Genomic DNA, 27,489 nt, shown 5'->3' with positions numbered 1-27,489 from the left:
ATCCTGGCCGGTGGTTGTGGGGGTCTGCGGGCGGGGGGCTTATCAGAATCTGGAAGCCCCCTTTAACAAGGGGGCCCCCAGATCCCGGCCCCCCCCTACGTGAAGGAGTCTGCGGTACACGGTCCGAAGACTCATTCACAAAAAAACTAAGTGTGGTGTAAAAAAAACACAGTACAGGGTCTTTGACAAGTCCTTTATTAAAACACTGTCCCCCGAAGTAGATCCAACGTCAATCGCGGAGGCGGCGACCCGAAAAAAGGAAAAAAAAAAAGTTCCGCTCCCCTCCGAAGGCTTCCAGCCTTGTGAAGAAAAGGCTAGATGACATTTCTCATATAGGTATGGGGCGGGGCCAGCCGGGGACATCATCCGAGTGACCCGCCCCATGTCACATGCTTGCTGTTCCCGGCTGGCCCCGCCCCATACCTATATAAGAAATGTCAGCTAGGCTTTTCTTCACAAGGCTGGAAGCCTCGGACGGGAGCGGAACTTTTTTTTTTTTTTCGGGTCCCTGCCGCCGCGATTGACGTTGGATCTACTTCGGGGGACATTGTTCTAATAAAGGACTTGTCAAAGACCCTGTACTGTGTTTTTTTTACACCACACTTAGTTTTTTTGTGAATGAGTCTGCGGGACCGTGTACCGCAGAATCCTTCACGTAGGGGGGGGGCCGGGATCTGGGGGCCCCCTTGTTAAAGGGGGCTTCCAGATTCTGATAAGCCCCCCGCCCGCAGACCCCCACAACCACCGGCCAGGGTTGTGGGGAAGAGGCCCTTGTCCTCATCAACATGGGGACAAGGTGCTTTGGGGGGGGGGAGCCCCCCTGCTCCAAAGCACCCCCCCCATGTTGAGGGCATGTGGCCTGGTATGGTTCAGGAGGGGGGGGGGCGCTCGCTCGTCCCCCCCCCCCTTTCCTGACCTGCCGGGCTGCATGCTCGGATAAGGGTCTGGTATGGATATTGAGGGGGACCCACGCTGTTTTTTTTTTAATTCCAGCGTGGAGTTCCCCCTTAATATCCATACCAGATCCGAAGGGCTTGGTACAGATGGGAGGGGGGACCCCACGCTTTTTTTTTTATTATTTATGCAATAAAGGGAATTATTTTACATTCAGCTGTCAGTGGGGAACCCCGCTGACAGTTGAAACATTAACACATGGCTGTCGCTCCTACAATCCCGCATGAGTTATGTTATCAACTCATGCGGCGTTTTAGTAGTGAAAACCAATGCAGCGCTCATGTTTCAGCTGTCGGCGGATTTCCCCACTGACAGTTGAATGTCAAAGTATTGCAGTGATTTATAAACAGTTCTTTAAATAACTGGCGTGGGGTCCCCCCTCCCATCCATACTAAGCCCTTCGGGTCTCGTATGGATGTTAAGGGGTAACTCCACGCTGAAATTAAATAACACATACTTATCCGAGCATGCAGCCCGGCAGGTCAGGAAAGGGGGGGGGGAGGAGCGAGCGCCTCCCCCCCTCCTGAACCATACCAGGCCACATGCCCATACCAAATTATTCAAACATTTGTAAACAGACCAATTAACTGAAATGGTTTGACATTTGTACCCCAAATATGACGTTCCCTGAGGCGTTGGTAAACTGAGGTACGCCTGTATTAGTATTGCAATCCTTTGTATTGGGATACATAGAACCAACATACATCTGAATTGGCAACATAGCACAACATTTGTGTCACATTGGAGATATCTGGCTAGTTACACTGACCTTGCCCAGGGACCTAGGATTGATTCACAACACAGAAATACAGGCAGGGTTAGCAATGTAGCTCCGTGGGTTAGTGGTTAGCACTACTGCCTCACAACTCTAGGGTTGTCGGTTTGAATCCCAACCCCGGCGAGGTAGTAGCATGATCTCCGTGTGTGGCTGTCTTCAAATAGATGTTCTGGCAACATCTTTGCTTTCTGTCTAAATGATCCCTAAAATGTGAATTAGAATGAGGCCTTGTCTGTTGAAACACCTTCAAAGCTGCACCTTATGTGAATGTCATACAATGGGATAAGATAAGGGCCTGAATCACTAATAGATTTGATAATGATGGTTTACACTCCACCCACTTTTGTGAAGGATTTGGCAAGCAAAGAGCTGACAGAGAGAGAGAAGAGTGAGAAGAAGAAGAGTGAGCGAGAGATACATATGAAGAGTGATAAAGAGAGACATTCAGAAGAGTGAGCAAGAGAGAAAAGACTTGGTTGGTGAATCCACACATCAAACTTGTCACAAATACTGGCGTGCATTTTTCCCCCAAATGCATAGCAGACCCTTATCCCAGCAGGCAGGTACCGCACGCCTTCAAAGATTTATTTCCTTTGTTGATTTTCCTGCTTCGTTCACACTATATGCAATTGAAAATTACTCTTTAAGTTGTCAATTTTACTGTGTTTTCTAGAGAATTACTAACTAGTTGTGTTTTCAATTGTGTGTAGCATTGCGATTTCTATTTGAGTCTAGATGTTAAATTGCTAATAAATGGCCACAATTCTCAAATACCTTTGAACTCTCGCTGCAACAAATGGCGTATGTTAATACACTCACATTCATTATATCCAATATCAGGCACGATGTCAATGCACAAATCGCACCTGAAATTGCACACCCTGGATGTGACTTGTCATGTGATTGGCATGGCCAGCAGCTTGCTCTTTGCATGGCAAATTGCACACAATGTTACTGGGGGCCAACACCACTGTCACATCTAATCCGATGCGGCAATTGCCCAACTTACAGTGAAGTTGCACGAGTTCACAATCCAATTGGATGTGAACAGAGCCTACAGTGGCCAATAGGGTGCGACTTGGTCTACGATTTGCAAGTCGCCTGTCATGCCAATTGCATGGCAATCGCAAACAATGTTACTGGGGGCCACCCGGTCACATTAAAGCAGATTTCTAAGTGGTGTTATTGACACCACAGTCACATCATGTGACTTGCATAGAAGTTGCATGATTTCAAAGTCGGGGTACATGGTGATTTCAAGTGCAATTTGCAAGACATTCGACACCGATCTCTCAGCAAATTGCATGAAAAGTAGTGTATTCATTACTCTATTATTACTTGCGGCTCCGACCAAGTTTGAACCACAACAATATGAATGCTCCAATAGCGTGCACATTGAGTGGGACTTGGCATGTGATTTGCACAACATGCAAGTTGTAAATCGTCTGCAAAGTTGCACCCTATTGTCTGCTATTAGAGCGACCACATGGGTGCGTTTCAAACACTGATTTCTTAAGTAGTACATGTACTACTTTAGTGGCAATTTGCATAGAGATCTGTGTCAGATGTCTTGAAAATTGCATTGAAATGGTCAACTTTACTGTAAGTTGCATGATTTGTAAATCAGCTTTGCCCAGAGTGTAATGTTTGGTGATGTTTGATTTCAGGAGTGTTTTGCCAATTGATGGGAAATTCACCATAATAGTCAAATCGATTTGTCATTTTCAGTATTGCATACAAGATGTGGTCATGTGACTGTCTTAACTCATGTGAGAATCTGGAGGGAATTGTGACCATAGTAGCAATAAAGGTTCCAATTGGGGTTCCCTTTCACATCCCTGCTCAATGTCCTGTTGTATGCTGCACACGTACATTTCACTGTATATATCTTTCTGATTTGTGGGGCCTGTACACCAAGGGTTAATGCAGGTAGGAAGCGGATTCATCAGGTGAACACACTTTCACTGACCAAATTAAGGTCAGTGGTGGGTGTGGCTTAATTGGGTGTGGGGCCTTGTTTGGCGTGCTCCAAATACAACCTAGCTTATATAAAGATGTGCAGTAGTGAGTGATTTGGCCTGTTACTAGGCCGTGTGGTTTTTGACTAAGTCCTTGCATGGTGTGGTTTGGGGGAAGAAGAGATTTTGTGCTGAATTGCCCCAGACACCACTCAGGCTGTGTTTGGAAGTGGGCTGGAAATGTTTGCATATTTTTGGCCTTGTAAAGTGTGTTTGTGTGTTATTGCACAATGATTGTGTTTTTTCTCTTTGCATTGAAAGCCTCACACATGTCAATCGTTTTGTTTAAAATCTGCTCTTGTTTTAATTTTGCTTGCTTATTTAGACTCCAATGCATTTTTCTGACAAACCTGCTGACAAATGTATGTGTAGGGGATTTGTAGAGGTGGGAGGGGTTTTTTTCACATGCTTTGTTTTCTTGATATTTTGATCTGTAGACTTTTTTTGTGAATGGATCTTTATACTAAGTGATTGTGTAAGTAAATCCTATGTGCACGAAAATGTTACTTGATTCATCTTCCTCTTTGTTTCCTGCTATAACCTGTGCACGCACAGTTCATTAGAAGTATCTTTAGATTGTAAGCTCTTATGAGCAGGAGTGTTTTATTTTTGCCACATCAATCCTATTTTTGTGACTCACCAAGATATTGACTGTACCTACTTGTTCCTGCTGACCAAATAAATGAAGATATATTTAATCAATAAATGTTTGACCGATGTTTTTGTGTTTATTTTATGTTCAATATATGAACAACCTTAATAGTTACTTTGTATACTTAATATAATCTGCTCAAATGTAGCTTATAAGAGCGTGAATATGCAAGTGTGTGCAAACCGGCTTTTTCAAAACCAAAAAAAAAATAAAAATAAAAAACCCGCTTGCACCACAATATTATGTACTAATGAATACGTCACATTCACTGTGCAGCCAGCTACAGGTTTTCTACAATTCAATTTACAGTAATAAAATAGTCCACACTTTGTTGATTTTTGGCCTTTGGCAACAAATATTAGCCAAGGTTAAAAAAACAAATCAATAAGAAACACATATTCGCGAAAGCTATCATAGTCGCGCATAAAAAATGTGCGATTGCGTACAAAAAATGTGCGATTGCAAACAAGCGCCAAACAGGTGTCCCCATGGCGCATGAATGGCTATCATCCTGGAAGTCCGTCATCACGTGCGCGCGCACCCTGAAGTGGTTGTGGGGAGTGTAAGTGGATGACAGTGGTTGGAGGTTTCTGGAGTTGGACATATTTTGTAAGTTTGGTTGGCATTTGGACATGGCGAGAGCACAGTTCTCAACTGAGGAGATGATCCTTATATGTAAAGTAAGTGTGGCCATTGCAAATATGTTTATAACATGTGAGGGACAGGTAATTGCAATATTTTGGGTGGGGCCTAGCAGAATCTCACTTGGTGCACATGCTACTTATCTGTACATTAGCTCCTGGGTATTGATGGGTCAATGATATTAACCACTTGCCTACTGGGTACTCCTACCCCCTTCCTGTCCCGGCCAATTTTCATCTTTCTGCACTGTTACCCTTTGAATGACAATTGTGCGGTCATGCCACATTGTACCCATCTTAAATTTATATCAGTTTTTGCAGACAAATAGAGCTTTCTTTGGGTGGTATTGACTTGCTGCTGTGTGTTTTACTTTTTGCTCGATAAACAACAAAATAGCTCATAATGAATAAAAGTCTGTTTATATTATAACATTTGGTAAACCGGTAATTTAACAACACTGATGTGCGTTGATGAGGCAGCACTGGTGGGTGGCACTGCTGGCCACAGGTGGGCGGAGCTGTTGGGTGGCACTGGTGGGCACTGATCATCGGTGCTGACCCCTGCTCTGATAACTGCTGGTTCTCGGCAGTACTTTCCACACATTCTGACAGCGTGATGAAAGTGCAGCCAAGACCCGGCAAATGCATTTCCCTGTGATCAGCGTGTCATTGGACATGGCTGATCACATGGTAAAAAGTTGCTGTGATTGGCCTTTTACCACATCACGTGATCAGCTGTGTCCTTAGGACACAGCAATCACGGAGAGCGCGTTCTGCCAGGATGTCATATGACGCCCTCCCAGAGCTGCCTGGATGCAGTGTAGCATTATTCGGCTATCTGCGGTCGCCAAATAGGTAACCAGCTAGGCCTTCATGGCTAATCTTTGAATATCTGGACATGTATACTGCGTATAATGCATTACATTCTACAATGTGTTGGTGTACATGGTATTACAGTGTGCAATGCGTTGCTGGATTCTGCATGACAGTGGACAGCGTATCACAGTGTGTAATGCGTAGCTCTATCCTGCACGACAGTGTACAGTGCATTATGCAGGCCATAGACGGGGAGAAAAAAGGCTGATTTTTCTTTTAAAAAAACGAAAAATCGGCGATTTTCATCCCGTCTACAGCCGGCAAAAAGTGTCCCTGCAGAGAGCTCTGCTATTTCTTTGACAGTTCCTTGACATTTACAGAGGTTGCAACAATGTATCTATTTGTATCCATTTAGGATACAGATGTTTTTATTCGTAAACAAATAGATACAATGTTCAACCACTGTAAATGTCAAGGAACTGTCAAAGAACTGTCAAAGAAATAGCAGAGCTCTCTGCAGGGACACTTTTTGCCGGGCTGGAATTCCTCTTATTTTTCATTCTTCTTCTTCTTCTTCTTCATCATCATCTTCTTCTTCTTCATCATCATCATCCTCTTCTTCATCATCATCCTCCTCCTCTTCTTCATCATCATCATCCTCTTCTTCTTCTTCCTCTTCATCCTCTTCTTCTTCATCATCATCATCCTCTTCTTCTTCTTCATCCTCTTCTTCTTTTTCTTCTTTTTGTCTTCCTCTTGCAGGTCACTGCTCATGCGCAGATTTTTTATCGGTAAAAAATCGGCCGATTTGCCCATTATTGCCGCGAAAATCGGCCGTTTTTTTTTCCAACTTTACCGATAAAAAAAATCTGCCAAAATACCGAAAAATGGCCGAACAAATAGCCCACTAACGATCCGAAAATCGGCCGATTTTATTTTCGGCCAAAAAATCGGCCGATTTTCGACCCATCTATGGCCTGCATTACAGTCTACAATCTGTGGGTGTACACGGTATTACATTGTACAGTGTATTACAGTGTGCAATGCGTTGTACACTGCAGTGTGCACTAAAGCATTTTACACTCATGCACTGTACACACTAACGCATTTGACATTTCTAGTGTGCAATGCATTAGTGTGCAATGCCTTCGACAATACAATGCATATGCAGTATTGGTGTATGTTTATTAAGCACAGATAATTAATCTGATTTTAGTTATCAAGGAGAAGTCTTCTCTGTCCCCCTGTTTATGAGGTGGAGGACAATTGTTTTCCGAAGAAGAGAGGAGACTTTTTTTCAAGGAGATCTGTATAGATTTCCAGAGATATGTGTAGATGGTTGAGGGGCTGCATGTGATCTCCGGAGATAATTGTGATTAACGATCACCTGAGTTAAACCAGTGAATGAAAAGTGTAAAAAAACATGGATTGAAAATAATCTGCACTGACCACTGTGCTTTGTCAAGCCACATATTGGCACATTCTGGTTTCACACAGATGCGATGTGAAATTTGCAGTGTTTTCTGTGCAAGCGCTGCACCGCATCACAACCACAACCCCTTCATGCCACCTGCTGCGGCTTTCTAGGTGAAGTTAACAACACACCAAAATTGGTACACAAAGCATATTGCGATTTGCCAAATTGGATCGCATGCCTATTCACACCCATGTGAATACCCTGAAAAAGGGTCCTGCACATTTTTGGCCCGGATGCGGTGCAATTTGAGGTGTGCAAAATGTTTGTCTCTAATTGCAACGCACACAAATTGCATGTGATTTGCCCAGGAGTGCGGTGTTAGACCACAATGCATGTATGTGAAGCCAGAATAAAAGGATGTGTATTTTGTCTACTTTTACTTGCGCATGTTAACATTATGGAAGTGCATTTTTCTTCTGTTTAACATGCTATAGAAATGGAACATGCATTTGGATGTAGTGTTATTGTATGTGCATTTTGGAAGCATTCTAAACACACATTGACCCTAGGGCCACACCATATCTTAAGCCGCGTTTGTCAGAAATGCTGTACAGTACATTTAAAGCGGATTTACACTCCACCTATCAAAAAATAACAGTCATCAGCTACAAAAACGGTAGCTGCTGACTTTTAAAAAGCAGCCGCTTACCACAGAGCAGCCAAAATCATTCATTTAGCTGCTCCCATGCCAGCATTCCTTGGCCCCTCTCTCCTGTCCATTGCTCCCCGAACAAGCACCTTGTTTTGGTGTGATCCCAAGAACACTTCTTCATGAGCCACGTATACCAGAGAGGCAAGCTTTTCAAGCACATCATGAAATCAGGATGGGGATCCACTTCAAGTAAGCATTAGTGTGCCTGGGGGAGGGGGGGACCTTGGGCCTTTCCAAACACAGTAGATGCTCCAAGAATGTTTCCTTGAACTCTTGAAATGGTTAAAAAGGAAAGACACTCTAGATAGCCTGCACTGAGAATTGACTGTCATGATGACGTGTCAATGATTATTTGCTCTCATTTTTCAGGAGTGGTACTGCTTGCGGTTGAAGCTGGTAGAAATCCACCTTCACGTCCTCCACTCACCTTCACTTGTGGCCAGTGGATATTTTGTGGCCGCAGGCAAGAATTGGCATTGAGGACCTTCATAAAGACCCTGGCATGCCAGAGGTGGTTTGGAAGCAGCACAGCAATTTGACCATCCCTTTCCTCTGTGTTGGTTTTAAGGGTGCAGAATTGCTTCTCGTTCGTGAACGGACTGTCGCCGGATATCAGAGTCCCCATATTTTCAAGATATGTTTTAGCCATGTTGGCTTATTTTTATGTTGAGTATATTAAAGACTATTTTTTGTTACCTTAAAAAAGTGTCAGATCCTCTTGATTGTATTCCTGAGACTTCAGATCGCCAGATAATATGCAATCTGAGGAAAAGTCAGTGCAATGTCCTCCACAAGTAGCTAAAGTCTGTCATAGGAGGACCTACCAGAACAATGCATTCATTTGGAGTGGGCCAGGCCCATACAGTACATCATGGAGGCTTGCTATGAAGGAACATTCACGTTTGGATACTTGAGCTCATGTGGTTTGTTTCCAAATATTTCTGCCCATTGCAGCGTATTGACTATTGCAGCTCAATAAAGATCAGGCATACAGAAAAGTGTACCTTGTCCATAGAATAGCCACTAGTAGGGCCTATCTGGGCACACAGATCTGGCCTATGCATAATTGTGGAAAATGCTAATTCGGTCTGCTTTATAATATGAAGGGGTCAGTTCACGCTTGCTTCAGGGGAAACATTACAACAAATTTTGTTATTTTTCATAGGAAAACGTGGCCGATCCCTAGATGCATTGAGGTACATAGCAGAGGTTCAATATACTCCATAGAAGAACTTATTGTTCTTCCTAACTATACAGGTGGCACAGACACAAGCATACACCCAGGGCCACTGTTAGATATCACGGGGCCCCATACAGCATACCTGACAGGCCCCCACCACCAGAGAAAATATCCAAATTATATATATATGGTAACAATACACAACATTTTCTTCATGGACACAATCACAAACAAATTCCTGTTCAATCCAAATGATAAAACTGTACTGAGTTAATAAATCAAACGTTGTGTAATTGAGGGCTCATTCACATGGGTGCTGTGGCCTGTAGAGTGCGAATCAGTGTTTGGTTTTTGTGGCTGTTGCCATTAGCATGCACCCTGTTACACTATGTGAATACTGCAGATCCTGCATTCAGGGCCACTTCCCCACGCCTTCACACTTGTCAGATTAAAACCTGTGTTCATACAGCTGCTGTGTCCCCATAGTGTAACAGGTGGCTCTAGCCACATAAACAACCCACTCATTCATGCTGTACAGGTCAGAGGACCTGTGTGAATGTGGCATTTTGTGTTTGTTATATTTATTTTTTCACAAAGCCTATTGAATTCAATGGGCTGCTTAACATGTGGAAACATGCCAAAATACTGCAGGCATGTTATTTTCCAAGTGTGTTGCACCTAACCGCACAGTATTGTGGTGCCATGCGTTTTTGTGGCTGTGAATGGGGCTGTTTTTAATAGACGTGTGTAGGTGCAATAACGTTTTCATCATGGTACCTGCGCACATCTACAGAGGGCATTGCATTTCTTTGCTGTGCTGGAAAATGTGTGTTCTTGCATGCGTTTCTGCACCACCAATGGTGTGAACAAGTCCTAAGGGCCAGTTCACACTATAGAAACAGTCTAGATGTGTTCCTGATGGGGTTTTTTCATGCCCTTTTGGCATGCATGTTTAGTGTGTTCCAGTACATTTTGGATGCGTTTTGGACATGTTTACATTGCATTTTTGTATCCCTTCCACTTATTTTTTTCTATTTTCTTTGTATTCAATGTAGTTAGGGACATGTGCGTTTTAGTACATTCAAGGACGTTTCAATGTGTTCCAGTACAGTTCTGTGCAGAAACAATGCAGCGTGGTCAACTTTGTTTACAGCACCTGCAATGCACTGAAAATGCAAGCGCTGATGTGAACTATGACATTGACAACCACATAACCTTCTTTCTGTGCGTTTGTGATGCCGAAAAAGCAACTGAAACACATGTAGTGTAAACTGGCCCTAAAGGTTATTAGAGGTCAGGGAACGGGACTGACCAGGAATTGTGAATTCAATCAGACTAGTGGTGAGATACAATCAGCAATTGTATAATAATGTGAGATCTGAGCTGTAGCTGATAGAAAATGAGACACATTCACTTGATCAGTAAATAGATAGTTAAAGAGTGGGGCGGTGATCCATAGATTTGCATATGGGACAGGTGATGATGGGGTGGGGGAGGGGGTCAAGTTGTATAAGGAGACAGATTTAAAAGAGAAAAATGTTACAATGAAATATACACGGCATGAAACTTGCACATTTCCTAATTGGCAGAAGAGTACATAGGTAACATTCATCCACTTTCTAGTCATTAGGCAAAATCATAATTGATTGATCAATATTCCTGGCACTGACACAACCCAGAAAATTGATCTCCATTTTTTAGGCTGTAGCCATGACTGGGATTCGAACCCATGACCCAAGTGCTGTAAGTTCTGAGCTCTAACCACTAATCCACTGTGGGAGACAGTTTGAGCTATAATGTAGAATAGTTACATTGTTTAAAAATGATAGAGCGAGCGCTGGTCAAATGATATAGACTACTAAAATGGTATTACACAAGATAAATATAACCACGAACAGTAGTGCATGAACTCGTGAAAGGTCATCCACCCTTGTGACAGTGTACTACACTATTGAGCACCTTTCTGGCTCCTGTGGCTGAGCTAATTCCTCCCCAGGACCATTTGGGCACCTACCCTGATGGATGGATGGAGCTGGATGACTAACCCTTAGCTGCCAGCATACCGCTGCACCCCCAGATGTGTGATGTGTATAACCCATGCACATTAATACTTTTGTTCTGGTGAGTGTAGACCAGTCCCAAGGGTGGTTTACCTTTCACGAGTTCATGCACTACTGTCCGTCACGAAGAGACCACACGTGCCATTCATAGGCACTCTCTGAGTTGGTACTCTCACACGAAGGACATTCCATTATTCAGGAATGATTCTATGAACTTATTTTAGCACCATTTACAATATTACATCATTGTTGCAATTCTTTGCACTTTTTGGTTTTTACATGCGTTCATTATTGATCACATGCATTTATAGCACTGCACTTGTCTTTACCATAGAATAGTTACGTGATTAAAGAGAATGAAGATATATAATTATATTGGGAAATTAGAAGTATATAAATTATTTGAGATATAAGTGTGAAAATGTTTAACATTTGAATACAGAATGTATGACATTCATTAGTAAATGCATTAGTTTCCTGATCATTTTGGAGACACTGCAAAAAAAAGAAATAGAAGAAAATAGAAAATTCTAATACAGGTGTACTATTTATTACATTCTAAGAATTCTCTTTTGCCATCATAAAAACGCCAATATTAATAAAGCCCGCGCTTGTGCGCCATCTAGCGAACATATCCGGTATTGCACCTAAACATGTGCCAGACGGGATACCACATTTAGTAATAGCAAAGTAGTCAGTAGACGCTCGTTAATGAGCTTGCTAGACGCTGGTCAGACGACTGATTGATTGACCGGAGTCTGCCTGAATGGTCAGACTCTGCTGATAGACTCACATCTTAGTGAATCAGGGCCAATATGTCTCTCAGCAGATAGCTTAGGGTGTCTGCTTTCCGAAAAGGGGTCAATTGGGGGTGTTTGTTCTATCCTGGTATTTTAGCACCTGTGATGTGATTGGCGGTCAGAAAGTAAAAGCTTTGTAAATTTCAAATTATCTATACCGTAGTTTGTAGACGCTATAACTTTCACACAAAGCAATCAATATACACTTATTGGGATTTTTTTTTACCAAAAACATGTAGCAGAATACATTTTGGCTTAAATTTATGACTAACTTTGAGTTTACGATATATTTTTTTATAGCTGAAAGTAGAAAATATTGTTTTTTTTCAAAATTTTCGTGTATTTTTGTTTGTAGTGCAAAAAATAAAAAGCGCACAGGTGATCAAATACCACCAAAAGAAAGCTCTATTTGTGTGAAAAAAAGGACGTAAATTTCATTTGGGTACAGCATTGCATGACCACGCAATTATCATTTGAATTAGTGCAGCGCTGTATAGCAAAAAAAGGCATAAATTACAGTATCTATACCATAGTTTGTAGACGCTATAACGTTCACACAAAGCAATCAATATACACTTATTGGGATTTTTTTTTACCAAAAACATGTAGCAGAATACATTTTGGCTTAAATTTATGACTAACTTTGAGTTTACGATATATTTTTTATAGCTGAAAGTAGAAAATATTGTTTTTTTTCAAAATTTTCGTGTTTTTTTTGTTTATAGCGCAAAAAATAAAAGCGCACAGGTGATAAAATACCACCAAAAGAAAGCTCTATTTGTGTGAAAAAAAGGACGTAAATTTAGTTTGGGTACAGCATTGCATGACCGCGCAATTATCATTTGAATTAGTGCAGCACCAAACAGCAAAAAAAGGCCTGGTCATTAAGGGGCGTAAATCCTCAGGAGCTCAAGTGGTTAATGTGGCATAATGAAACTTTTATATTACAAGGAGATAAGGATGAGTCGGTTCAGGAATATTGGAAAATGTATTCATTGGAAATTCCCATTTGGGAATTTAATTTAACAATTTTGAAACAATTAATGGATGAATCAATCGAAGTTCAACAACATATTGAATATTTGAACACTACAATTGCACAACATGTGGTGACTACGACCATATCAAGTGGAAGACTGATAAAACTAGGATCTAGCATAGCTGACGCTACCTCCCATCATTGGTGGGATGTGTTTCTGGGTTATTCTCCCTTGGCTACTAAGGTTTTGAATTTTCTAGTGCACCCTCTGCTGGTAATTATATTTATAGCATTATCAAAATTTTATGGAATTGTTATATAGCTTACAAATTATTTAGCAAAAAACCTGTTATGGCGACTTATGTCATTTGAGTTTCAATCAAGGACCGATTGCGATACATATGTGACATGAGTGTATAGGATGCATGGATGAGGAGTGATTGACATTCAACTGTCATAATGCTAACGATTATAACCATTAGATAGGTAACTGGAGTTCAAAACAACATGTTGGAAGTGTACATTAAACTGGATAAAACCAGTTAAAACCAGTTGAAACCAGAGATATGGCTGATATTCACCAGATGTGCATTCTATCAAAATATGTAACTACGCATGACAGCACGAGCCGATTACGCGTCAACTCTAACTACTACACAGAATCATACATGATGTTATATAACCAGGAGATACTGCGCATGGCAGTAGATAAGGACATTCCAAATTATGTATATAACAGAATTCTAGGGGAATTTGGGACTCATTGAAGATGCGGCAGAAGTGCCTTGCGGTGATTTCCCAGATTTCCCCTTGCTGATTGTTGGAGTCCCCCAGTTGTTGGGCAACGGGTGATGCTACAATATCCGGTGATGTATTGATGCTTTATTCTTGCTATAATACGATCTAAATATGATTTGCAATTCTGACAATTCTTATGTTATTATACTAACAGAACTTACTCAATAAATCATGTTTTGCTTTAATACTTATTAAGCCTAATCTGTGTATTAGTGAGTGATTGTAGTAGTGTTAAAAACACTTTGTTTTGAGGCAAAACATAAATTGGCGTAGTCGGCAGGATGTCAAGTAGAAATATCTCCTAATAGGAAGTTTATTTTGAAGAACTGATTTTTGCACGTTGACCCCTAGGTACCAGGGGGCCTCTGTGCAAAATATTGACATTTGGCATTTTGCCAACAAATTTCGGAGATTTAGCTACCTGGCATTTTAGAAAAGAACCAGATATGTTTAAGCAAAAAATGAAGCATAAGATTGATAAGGTGGAGATTCCCAGCTGGACCGAGGCTACTTATATTTTAGCACAGGAATTGTCAGGTGCAGGGTTGGCAGAATCGTGGGATAGTAAGTTTAAAGGTATCAAACCCCTTGATGCTGTAAATGTACCCGAGGGGATCCCTGCCAAGGCAGGTGATGCAGTAGCTTTAGGTTTAAAAGGTGTCGAACCCCTTGATGTTGTAAATGTACTCATGGGGATCCCTGCCAAGGCAGGTGATGTAGTAGCTTTAGGCAGACGCAGTTGGATTTTGCTAACTGCATACAGGACGATTCATAAGAAATTACATCAGGTAATGAAGGATTACCATCAACTAGAGCAGAAGACATAGAACAAGAAGGTAAAATTGTTCTTCTGCAATGTGGGCAAAAATTGTTGAAAGATAACTTAGAACATTATCAAAATGTTCACCAGGGTAAATGGGATGCTGATGTATGGGATTCCTCATCAGATGATGATTGGGATGACTGTCTGGGAGGACCCGGTTGCCTGGACCCTGAACCAGTTACTAGGAGAAAGAAACTATGTAACTACGCATGACAGCACGAGCCGATCACGTGTTGACTAACTACTACGCAGAATCATACATGATGTTATATAACCAGGAGATACTGCGCATGGCAGTAGATAAGGACATTCCAAATTATGTATATAAAAGAAGGGGGATTCTAGGGGAATTTGGGACTCATTGAAGATGCGGCAGAAGTGCCTTGCGGTGATTTCCCGGATTTCCCCTTGCTGATTGTTGGAGTCCCCCAGTCGTTGGGCAACAGGTGATGCTACAATATCCGGTGATGTATTGATGCTTTATTTTTGCTATAATACGATCTAAATATGATTTGCAATTCTGACAATTCTTATGTTATTATACTAAAAGAACTTATTCAATAAATCATGTTTAGCTTTAATACTTATTAAGCCTAATCTGTGTATTAGTGAGCGATTGTAGTAGTGTTAAAAACACTTTGTTTTGAGGCAAAACAGTTCCCTAGGAAGCATTCAGGGATGGGGACCCTGGGCTCTGGAGGCCGTAGTACCACAGCAGGTGTAGCGGTAGGAGGCGGATGGGCTGGTGTGACTATAGGGCTCAGACTATCCAACGGACTCTGGTCTGCAGAAGTCGCGGAAGTAGTAAGCGAATGAAGGCATCCTTCCAGCTGGAAGTATCCTTCCTGCAGATCTTTAACTGCTTGCGTGAGGGCCGTCATCTGTTGGCATAGGGTCTCTAGTGCGGAAGCACCTCTTTCAGCCTCAGACATATTGGCTGGTTGATACTATCACGTACCTTGTGACAGAGGCCAGTGGAGAGAGGGCTTCCCTTGCGGCTAAATTCCAGACTCCCCTGAAGGTGGGACAGCAGGAGTCAGGCCCACAGTAGCACAGGTCACCTGTGGGAGTGCTTGTTTGTTGGTCCACCCAGGAGCACAGCTGATGCGCTGAGATGGGGTCTGCAAACAGAAAGCGCCTGTGCGAGGTATGCAGGTCTTCCAGAGAACAGAGGATCACAGGATAACCAGTTGGAGCCAAGGTCGGGTGCCAGGTGGGGAACGGAGCAGACATAGTCAAAAGGGATAGCTGACGTCATACACAGAGAGCAGGAGAGAAGATCCGTTAGACAAGCCGGGGTTAAACAGAGCAGACAGGTCCAGGAGCAAGCCGAGTTGTTAACAGGAAATCACAAGTCAGGATAGCAAGGGAATGAAGGTACTAGGGAGCCAGAGATCAACCAGCACCTGAGTGAAGTGCAGGGCTTCCTTATAAAGGCCATTTAGTGCCAAATTTGAGCCGATGTAAACTTCTGTGGCCATGCAAGGTACTGGCAAGGGTGCCAGGTCTCCAAACATCTCTGCCGAGGACAGAGCCCTGACAATAATGTACTATTATTTACCTATTTGTTCAATATCCTTTTATCTACTTAGTTGTATGACTTCCCTTGTTGATTCTGTCTCTCCCCTCCTTTAGGTGTTTGTACTTTGTTATATGCATAAAACATCAACGACAAACTAATCAACTCTGTCATTTTTTTTTCCTTTTATAATTGCTGTCCCTTTTGTAAATGTACTAATGTTAAATTTCTAGAGTTCTTCCAAAAGAATTGACTGAACAATATCCTTTATAACTTTACTTGGTGGAAAGTGGTGACCAACATTTACAATTGGAAACAGTGGGTTCTCAGCCATTTGACAACTTCTTCAAAAAAATGGCCCTCACATTTTCCTGCTTTCTCTACAGATATGTTACATAGTTGGTCAAGTTTAAAAAAGATATAAGCTCATCTAGTTCAATCAACAGAAAAAAAAGATACATAAATAGAATAAACAGAAAATAGAAAACCTCCATATACAGAACCCACACACAGTTGGTGGGGGAGGAGCCTGATTATGGCGCCAAACGGGAGATCGAGGTGAGATCTCCCGACACCATGCTCCCCTCCTGTTCTGCCGGCTGTCCTGTATGAAACAAAGAAGCAGAGAGGGGGACTTGCCTCAGTGTCTGGTCCGGCTCCTATGGACCCTGGCATGCTGGGTGGTGCGGTGGAGCGGGCTAAAGCCGTGGGACAGGAGGAGTAGGAGAGTCCTGGGAAGCCGGAGCCCTTAGGACGCTAGGCGGCCACGTGACCGGGTGCAAAGGAGCTCTGGGACAGAGAGCTGCTGGCCGGTCTATGCTATGCTATGAGATGAGAAGACATGCAGCTTTGATCTCCCCTCTCTCCCTCACCTCCAGAGTGATTAATCCCTCTCTGGGACTGCTGCAGTAGCTGTACCATAGGGAGACATTAAACAAGAACCCCACCTTGGAAAGGTATTGAGACCTGAGGGACCATCCTGTGCAACCCCTCACCCACTGTTTGGAAGTTCCTCAGACGCCCCCACCACCAAAAGAGAAGAAGTGAGAGCAAATGGATGAGTGAGAGCGGCAGAAGAGTATGGAGTGCGATAAATGTTAAAAGTGTCAAAGGAGATGGAAGTAAAATTATGGACATAGATATGGGGGTTGCCTTTTGGGTTCACCAAAGAGATAATGGAGCGACTTGCATCTAGAAGATCTGAAAAGAACTTTATTTATCTATCTCAACACTCCTTCAGTGTTACCTATAACGCTGCTACCTCCCCCTCACTCCCCCTCTCTGTTGGGGTCCCCCAAGATTCCGTCCTCGGGCCCCTTCTCTTCTCCAGCAACACCTCCTCCCTTGGTCAACTGATACACTCCCACGGCTTCAACTACCATCTCTATGCTGATGACACTCAAATTTATCTCTCTATCCCTCGCCTCACTCCTTCAGACTCCGCCCGAATCACTAGCCTTCTGAATGACATATCAGACTGGATGTCACTCCACTTCCTCTAATTAAACCTTTCTAAAACCGAGCTCCTAGTTTTCCCCCCAGCCCGCGCCCCCCCCCCGACCTCTCCATCACGACCAACAACGCCACCATCAGCCCCACCCCGCAAGCCAGAGTACTAGGTGTCTTTCTAGACTCCAATCTGTCTTTCCAGCCCCAATTGCTGACAAATTCATGCAGACTCCACCTCTGCAACATTTTCAAAATATACACGCTCCTAAATCCTGAAACTACAAAACAACTCATTCACTCCCTTATCATATCATGACTTGACTACTGTAACTCCCTCCTTGCCGGCCTACCCCAACACAGGCTATCCCCGCTTCAGTCGATCCTGAATTCTGCCTCCAGACTTGTCCACCTTACCAACCGCTCCGTATCCGCCACCCCCCTCTGCCAATCCCTCCACTGGCTTCCGATTGCCCAACGCATAAAATTCAAAATATTAACATTGACGTACAAAGCTGTTCATAACACTGCCCCAAACTACATCACCGACCTGATATCCATCTACCACCCAAAACGCACTCTCCGCTCCTCACAAGACCTCCTACTCTCCAGTTCCCTGGTCCTCCCATGTCTGTCCCCAGGACTTCTCCAGGGCTTCCCCATCCTCTGGAACTCCCTACCCCAATCCATCAGACTGTCACCTTCCCTCCTCACCTTTAGGCGCACCCTGAAAGCCCATCTCTTCAGAGAAGCCTATCCTGCCCTCACCTAATTGCTGATCTCCTCCACTCTTCCCACCACTCCATCCCCCACAGCTATTTCCTCCTGTACCACTCTCCCCTCCCTCCTAGATTGTAAGCTTCAAGGAGCAGGGCCCTCAAACCCCTCATGTATTGTATTGTAACTGTACTGTCTTGTGTACTGTCTCCCATTATAATGTACAGCACTGAGCAAACTGTTTGTGCTATATAAATACTGTATAATAATAATAAATAATAATTATTTCACACAAGGAGGTTAATGAGGGAGAGGGGCAGAAAGAAGATAAGGACATTTTAAAAGAGGAGAAGAGGAGAGAAGGCAAGATAAAAGGAGAACATTTTGCTGGAGGAGTTGACCCTTGAATTCCTGGGAAATTGGAAATTATTAAAATGAAGAATAAAGGAACAAAAAAGTGGAGGGTCAAAGGCCCAGCCATCAAACTCAATTAAAAAATATATCCCAGGGCAGGATAAACAGACTCCTGAGAGGCAGAGAGAAATAAACAAAAAGAGCGTGATAGAAAACAGCAGTGGTGAGAATTCCAGATTATCCCTGGGAATTTCTAATATTAGTCAGAATGTAGAAGAAGCAGATACTGAGAAAATAGGTGTGTTGGAGAATCTGACAGATCAAGATTCACACCTGCCAACTAAATCAGAATTAGCAGAAATGTTTAAAGGCTTGGGAAAATCTATAAAACAAGAGATGGCAAAGTTACATAAAGACTTGGAGCAGGTATTGTCAAGAGTGGAGGAGATGGAAGAAAAAATATATAAACATTCCCAAGTGATACAGATTTTAGAAAAGCAAATGGTGGAAATGAAAAAAGAACAAAGAAATCTGCTATATAAATTACAAGATCGGGAAAATAGGAACAGAAGATGCAACGTGAGGATCCGAGGTATCCCTGAGATCTCACAAGGAGAAGATTTGAGGGAAACAATAAAGAAGATGTTAAATACAATAATGGACAGATCTGTAGCAGAACCCTATAAAATTGATGGGGTGTATAGAATAGGAAGATTATATCAAGAAGGTATAAAAGGAAAATCGAGAGATGTTATTGTTAAACTTCATTATTATTGTGACAAAGAAGAGATATGGAAGTGGATGAAAGGAAAAGTCGCTATAAAATATGGAGAAATAAATATACAGATCTTTGCAGATCTTGCAGCAGAGACACTGTTAAGAAAATCTTCAAACCATTAGTAGAACAAATGAAGAAGCAGAACGTTCAATATAGCTGGGGGTTTCCAGCATGTTTAATCAGGTGGAAAAATGGACGCTCTGCAAGATTAAAGTTTTTTGAAAAACTGAGAGACTTCTGTGAGAGACTTCAGCTGCAGAATTTAGATATTCCTGGGTGGAAGTGGAGGAGAGGAGGAATATGGAGAAGGAGAGGTGGTAGATAGCTTAGGAGGGTGATGGGGGGGGGGCAGTGGGGGAGAGGAGGGCAAGGTTGCTGGGGTTTTTTTTCTTTTTTTTTTTCTCTGTGGACCTCTCCCTTGTCTTCAACCTTTCCCCCTCTCTCCTTTTTTCTCTCCCATTTTCTCTTTCCCTTTCCCTTTTTTATCTCTCTTCAGTGTCCCCTTCTTCTTCTTGGGTTTTTTTTTCTCCCTTTTTTCTTGTTTAGTATGTATTAAGGCGGGAAGCCGGGGGAGGGTAAACAGGATGAGGTGTGCATACCCAGAGTTTTACCCCAAAGTAGAATCAAGGGTGGGATCATAACCACAAATGATTCATAGGCAAAATATATGCCTAAAAAGGGAGGGGGTGGGAATGGAAGGTGGGGGAATCGGTGGGGAGAATGGGTGGGTGGGAGAAGGGTATGGGGAGGGAGTAAACAGCCTAAGACTTTTTGGGAGTGTAGGAGGAATATTTGTTTGGATGTATCCCAGGAAAGAAAGGGTAAGAGATGGTGGAGAGTGGGAGAGAGAGAAGATGGTAGAAGGAGGATGAAATGAGGAGAGAAAAGTGGAAGAAAGGAAGAGATTCACTTTGTGACCTATAATGTTAGAGGATTAAATAGTCCCAGGAAGACATTTAGAATTCTCAAAGAAATTCAGTATAGACTCTCTTCTGTGGTTTTTTTTTACAAGAGACACACCTAGTACAAGATACAAATGTGAACTTACAGTCCAGATACTATTCTAAATGGTTTTATGCAGATTCCCCAATTAAATGTGCAAAGGGTGTGGTAATAGGTTTTGCGAAAAATAGAAGGTTTAAGCTGGAAGAGAAATTGATAGATCCAGAAGGGAGATTCCTGTTTTTGAAACGGAAATTACAGGAAATAGAATGCACATTAGCAAATATCTATTGCCCGAATAAGAAACCGGAGGTATTCCTAAAACATATCTTGAGGAAATTAATGGATTTCAAAAAAGGAAATTTGATTGTGGCAGGAGACTTTAACCTCTGTATGGATCCACATATGGATATGACGTATCATGTGCAGAGAGATGGTAGTAGGTTTTTGAAATCCTTAAGAAAAAATGATACACCAATGTCAACTTGTAGATATATGGAGAATTATGCACACGAAGGATAGAGATTATACGTTTTACTCTCATGCACACAAGATGTATTCATGATTGGATTACATATTGTTGGACCATCGACTTATTGAGTCATTGGTTAAAGTAGATATAGAAGTTATGTCGATCTCTGATCACGCTCCTGTCACAATGCAACTATTATGGGGAAATGAGCTGAGAGGAGGGAAAACATGGAGGTTAAATTCGTCACTTCTTCATGATCAAAAGACGGAGCAGAAAGGTAAGAAGGAAATAGAGCAATTTTTTTGTGGAAAATGATTCTGAGGAAGTGTCTGTGGCAACGGTGTGGAAAGCTCATAAGGCATACATCAGAGGAATTCTAATAGCAATAGGTACAAAGAAGAAGAGGGAAAGAAGACAAAAAATAAATACACTTAATGAACTCCGTGACTTAGAACAGATACATAAAAATAAAGTAACAAAAGAGATCATGCAGAGGGTAATAAACAAAAGAGAATAATTAAATTGTTTCCTGGAAAAAGATAAGAGGAGAGTGTTTAATAAAATCACAGGAGAGAGATATACAGTTGTGTTCAAAATAATAGCAATGTTGAAAAAAGTAAATAAAGCTCAAAATCCTAATAGCTTTTATTTCCATACACACAAATGCATTGGGAACACTACACATTCTATTCCAAATCAAAACATGAAGAACAATATATCAAATTTGTGTTGTTCCTCTAAAAAATTGAAGAAAAGTGAATATTAGACTGTTCAAAAAAAATAGCAGTGTTTGTATTCTTCTTTACAAACTCAAACATTCACTACACCGCTTTCCAAATTATTATGCAAATTCTATTTTAGTGTCACAAAGATTAAATATTTTGTTTTTCAGTTTAACTCATGGATGGCATTGTGTCTCAGGGCTCTTTTGATCACTGAAAACAATCTCGGACACCTGTGATAATTAGATTGGCAGGTAAGCCCAAATTAAGGAAAAACTATTAAAGAAGGGTGTTCCACATTATTAAGCAGAGCACCATTTTCAAGCAATATGGGGAAGAAAAAGGATCTCTCTGCTGCCGAAAAGAGTGAAATAGTTCAATGCCTTGGACGAGGTATGAAAACATTAGATATTTCACGAAAACCTAAGCGTGATCATCGCACTATTAAGAGATTTGTGGCTGATTCAGAGCACAGACGGGTTTGTGCAGATAAAGGCACATTGAGGAAGATTTCTGCCAGATCCATGCATCGGATCAAGACAGCAGCTGCTAAAATACCATTACATAGCAGCAAACAGATATTTGAAGCTGCTGGTGCTTCTGGAGTCCCACGGACATTAAGGTGTAGAGTCCTCCAGAGTCTTGCAACTGTGCATAAACCTTCTATTTGGCCACCAATAACCAATGCTCACAAGCAGAAACGGCTGCATTGGGCAGAAAAATGCATGAAGACTAATTTTCAAACAGTCCTGTGCACTGATGAGTGCCGTGCAACCCTGGATGGTCCAGATGGATAGAGTAGTGGATGGTTGGTGGACTGCCACCCTGTTCCAACAAGGCTGCGACATCAGCAAGGCGGTGGTGGAGTCATGTTTTGGGCCGGAATCATGGCAACAGAGCTGGGCGGCCCCTTTAGGGTCCCCGAAGGTGTAAAGATGACCTCTGCAAAGTATGTGGAGTTTATGACTGACCACTTTCTTCCCTGGTACAGAAGGAAGAACTATGCTTTCCGTAATAAAATCATCTTCATGCATGACAATGCACCATCTCATGCTGCAAAGAATACCTCTGCATCAATGGCTGTTATGGGGATAAAAGGAGAGAAAGTCATGGTGTGGCCTCCATCCTCCCCTGACCTCAATCCTATTGAGAACCTTTGGAGCATCCTCAAGCAAAAGATCGATGAGGGTAGGAGGCAGTTTACATCCAAACAGCAGCTCTATGAGGCTATTGTGACATCTTGCAAACAAATTCAAGCAGAAACTGTCCAAAAACTCACAAGTTCAATGGATGCAAGACTTGTGAAGCTGCTACAGTTGCAAGAAAAAGTATGTGAACCCCTTGGGATTACGTGGAGTTTTGCATGAATTGGGCATAAAATGTGCTGTGAACTCTAAGTCACAACAATAGAAGAACACAGTCTGCTGAACATAATACTACACAAACATTAGATGTTGCCATGGTTTAATTGCACATAACATGCAAACATTCACAGTGCAGGGAGGAAAAAGTATGTGAACCTTTGGACTTAATAACTGGTTGACCCTCCTTTGGCAGCAATAACCTCAACCAAACGTTTCCTGTAGTTGCAGATCAGACCTGCACAACAATCTGGAGTAATTTTGGACCACTCCTCTTCACAAAACTGTTTCAGTGTAGCAATATTCTTGGGATGTCTGGTTTGAATCGCTCTCTTAAGGTCATGCCACAGCATTTCGAGGTCAGGACTCTGACTGGGCCACTCCAGAAGGCGTATTCTGTGCTGTTGCAGCCATTGGTTTGTTGAATTACTTGTATGCTTTGGGTCATTGTCCTGTTGCATCACCCATCCTCTGCGGAGCTTCAGTTGGCGGACAGGTGGTCGTACGTTTTCCTGCAAAATATCTTGATAAACTCTGGAATTAATTTTCCCATCAATGACAACAATGCGTCCAGGCCCTGAGGCAGCAAAGCAGCCCCAAACCATGATGCTCCCTCCGCCATGTTTTACAGTGGGGATGAGGTTTTGATGTTGGTGTGCTGTGCCTTTTTTTCTCCACAGATAGTGTTGTGTGTTCTTCCCAAACAACTCAATCTTGGTTTCATCTGTCCACAGTATATTTTGCCAGTAGTGCTGTGGAACATCCAGGTGCTCTTTTGCAAGCTTCAAACGTGCTACAATATTCTTTTTGGACAGCAATGGCTTCCTCCGTGGTGTCCTCCCATGTAGATTATTATTATTATTATACAGTATTTATAAAGCGCCGATAGTTCGCTCAGCACTGTACATTACAAAGGGGGACAGAACGTGTGACAGAACAATAAGGATACAATGCAAAACATGAGGGGATTGAGGGCCCTGCTGTTTCGAGCTTACAATCTAGGAGGGAGGGGGTGGTGGCACAGGAGGAGATAGCTGTGGGGGATGGAGTGGTAGGAAGAGTGGAGGAGGTCGGCAAGTTAACAGGGGGTGGGGTAGGCTTCCCTGAAGAGATGGGTTTTCAGGGTGCGCCTAAAGGAGAGGAGAGTAGGTGATAATCTGATGGGTTGGGGCAGGGAGTTCTAGAGGATGGGTGACACCCTGAAGAAGTCCTGGAGGCGGGCATGGGAGGAGGAGACCAGGGAACTAGAGAGAAGGAGGTCTTGTGAGGAGCGGAGTGTGCGTGTTGGGTGGTACTTGGATATTAGGTCAGTGATGTAGTTCGGGGCAGTGTGGTGGATGGCTTTGTACGTCAGTGTTAGGATTTTGAATTTGATCCGTTGCGCAATCGGAAGCCAGTGGAGGGATTGGCAAAGGGGGGTGGCGGAGATGGAGCGGTTGGAAAGGTGAATGAGTCTGGCTGCCGTATTCAGGATTGACTGAAGCGGGGATACCCAGCGGCGAGGCAGGCCAGTAAGGAGGGAGTTGCAGTAATCGAGTCGTGATATGATGAGGGAGTGGATGAGCTGTTTAGTGGTTTCTGGGGTTAGGAACGTGCGTATTTTGGCGATGTTGCGGAGGTGGAGTCTGCACGAGCTTGTTAAAGATTGGACTTGGGGCTGGAAGGATAGGTTGGAGTCCAGAATGACACCAAGTACTCTGGCCTGCGGGGCGGGTTTGATGGTGGTGTTGTTGGACATGATGGAGAAGTCAATGGGGGGTAGTGTCCGGGCTGGGGGGGAAGACAAGAAACTCAGTCTTGGAGAGGTTCAGTTTAAGGAAGTGGAGTGACATCCAGTCAGATATGTCACTCGGTAGGTGTGTGATTCGGGCAGAGACTGAGGGGGTGAGGTGGGGGGTTGAGAGATAGATTTGTGTGTCGTCAGCATATAGGTGGTAGTTGAAGCCGTGAGAGTGTATGAGTTGGCCAAGGGAGGAGGTGTAGATGGAGAAGAGAAGGGGCCCACGGACGGAGCCTTGAGGGACCCCAACAGAGAGGGGGAGTGAGGGGGAGGTGGTAGCATTATAGGTAACGCTGAAAGAGCGTTGTGACAGGTAGGATGAGAGCCAGGAGAGAGCAGAATCTCTGAGGCCGAGGGAGTGTAGTTTTTTGAGGAGGAGGGGGTGGTCGACTGTGTCGAAGGCCACAGAGAGGTCAAGGAGTAGGAGCACTGAATAGTGGCCATTAGCTTTGGTGGTTAGCAGGTCGTTGGAGAGTTTGAGTAAGGAAGATTCGGTGGAGTGTAGGGGACGGAGGCTGAACTGTAGGGGGTCGAGGAGGTTGTTGTCATTGAGGTGAGAGCATAGGCGGGTGTAGACTAGGCGCTCGAGGAGTTTGGATGTAAATGGGAGCAGGGAGATGGGTCTGAGGTTGTTTGGGTCATTGGGGTCCAGGGAGGGCTTTTTAAGTATGGGGGTGATGTGTGCATGTTTCAGAGGGGAGGGGAAAGTGCCGGAGGAGAGGGAGAGATTAAAGATGTAGGTGAGGGAGCGTAGGATGGAGGGGGAGGGAGGTCATAGGAGTTGTGAGGGGATAGGGTCGAGGGGGCAGGTGGTAAGGTGGGCATCAGAGAGGATCTTGGAGACATCCTGGATGGTAGTAAGGTCAAAGGTGTGAAGTGTTGGGGGGGCTTCAGTATGAGGAATGAAGGGTGGGGTGGAAGTGGAGATCAAAGCAGTGGTGGGGCCATGGGAGAGGGGTGATGAGGGGGTAGCTGAGTGAGGGGGAACGGGGTTGGAGGGAGTTTGAGCAGCGAAGAAGTCCCTGCGGGTTATGTCGAGGGAGAGGGGGGATGAGGGGGTGGCTGTGTGAGAGGGGACAGGTTTAGAGGGGGCGTGTGAGTTGCGTTGATGTCCTTGCAAATTGTGTCAATCTTGTTTTTGAAGTGATTGGCAATCTCAAGGGCAGTGAGTGAGGTGCTGGGTGGAGGTGGGGGTGGCGAGAGTAGAGAGTTGAAGGTGGAGAAGAGTTGGCGAGGATTGGAGGAGAGGGCCTTGATGAGGGTCAGGAAGTAGGCTTGTTTGGCTGCGTGGAGGGAGGAGGTGTAGGTGTGAAAGGCTGATTTGTAGCGGGTGAAGGCTTGTTGGGATTTGGTTTTGTGCCATTGTCGCTCCAGGGCACGACTGTGTCATTTGAGGGTTTTGGTGTGATCAGTCTGCCAGGGCTGGAGCGGTTGGGGTCTGATGTTGCGTGCGGTTAAAGGCGCTAGTGAGTCAAGGGCTGTTGACAGCGCGTTGTTGTAAGCAGTCATAGCCAGGTCAGGGCAGGACAGGGGGAGGATGCTGTCGTGGAGTTGATCAGCTGCAGAGTGGAGGGGGGCAGGGTTAAGGTTGCGAAGGTTACGGCTGGTAGTAGTGTGACATTTGGAGGGGTAGGCGTTGAAGGACAAGGAGATAGAGAAGGTAATCAGGTTGTGGTCAGAGAGAGGGAAGGGGTGTTAGTGAGGTTGTGGGGAGCGCAGCGGTTGGAGAAGACAAGATTAAGGATATTACCGTCAGAGTGGGTGGTGGATTGTATGCACTGTGCAAGTGCAAAGGAGGAGGTTAAGTGGAGGAGATGGGATGTGGCTGGGTTGTCGAGGTTGACAGGGATGTTGAAATCCCCAAGGATGATGGTGGGTAGCTCAGTGGAGAGGAAGAAGGGTAGCCAGGAGGAAAAGTAATCCAGGAAGCGGGATATGGATCCAGGAGGCCGGTATATCACAGCAATCTTCAGGGGGGTTGGGGAGAATAGTCGAACGCAGTGGGCCTCGAAGGAGGAGAAGGATAGGGAGGGGGGGTTTGGGAGGACTCGGAAGGTGCTGTACGGTGACAGGAGCAGACCAACCCCACCACCTTTACGACCGTTGGGACTGGGTGAGTGGGTCCAGGTGAGACCTCTGTAGGAGAGTGCAGCAGGGGAGGTAGAGTCAGTGGGCTGGATCCAGGTTTCCGTAATCGCTAGGAGGTTAAGGGAGCGGGAAACAAAGAGGTCGTGGATGGCGGTAAGCTTGTTGCACACCGATCGGGCGTTCAGGAGTACACATGAAAACATGTCAGCATGTCAAAAATGTTAGCAAAAATGTTAGCATGTGCCAGAGATTTCTGTAGGTCTTTAGCTGACATTCTGGGATTTTTCTTTACCTCATGCAGCATTCTGTGATGTGCTCTTGCAGTCATTTTTACAGGACGACCACGCCTAGGGAGAGTAGCAACAGTGCTAAACTTTCTCCATTTGTAGACAGTCTGTCTTACCGTGGACACATGAACATCAAGGCTTTCGGAGATACTTTTGTAAACCTTTCCAGCTTCATGTAAGTCAACAATTCTTGATCGTAGGTCTTCTGAGAGCTCTTTTCTGCGAGGCATGGTTCACATCAGACAGTGCTTCTTGAAACCAGTAAACCCAAAACAGATGTGTGCTTTTTAAGGGCAGGACAGCTGTCAGCAACACATCCAAAATCATCACACTGATTGGAGTCAAGGTTTGCTCACTCTTGGCTCCAATTAGCTCTGGGAGAAGTCATTAAGCTA

At 43.7% G+C, this 27,489-nt stretch overlaps 1 protein-coding gene and 1 pseudogene across 2 annotated transcripts in view; one reads left to right on the top strand and one right to left on the bottom strand.

Moving 5' to 3' along the window:
• LOC149467501 (uncharacterized) overlaps nucleotides 1-13,379 on the top strand; it is a 28,482-nt pseudogene extending 15,103 nt beyond the window's left edge.
• Nucleotides 1-27,489, bottom strand: part of LOC149467500 (suppressor of cytokine signaling 3-like) — a 243,333-nt gene that overhangs the window by 41,600 nt on the left and 174,244 nt on the right. The gene's annotated exons all lie outside the window — the stretch shown is intronic.

This window comes from Staurois parvus, unplaced genomic scaffold (assembly GCF_062004578.1).
Source record: "Staurois parvus isolate SC_StPar_1 unplaced genomic scaffold, SC_StPar_1.0 ptg000108l, whole genome shotgun sequence".
In the NCBI taxonomy this organism is placed as follows: Eukaryota; Metazoa; Chordata; class Amphibia; order Anura; family Ranidae; genus Staurois; species Staurois parvus.
Note: the sequence above shows the minus strand (reverse complement) of the source record. Positions and strands in the feature narration are given on the sequence as shown.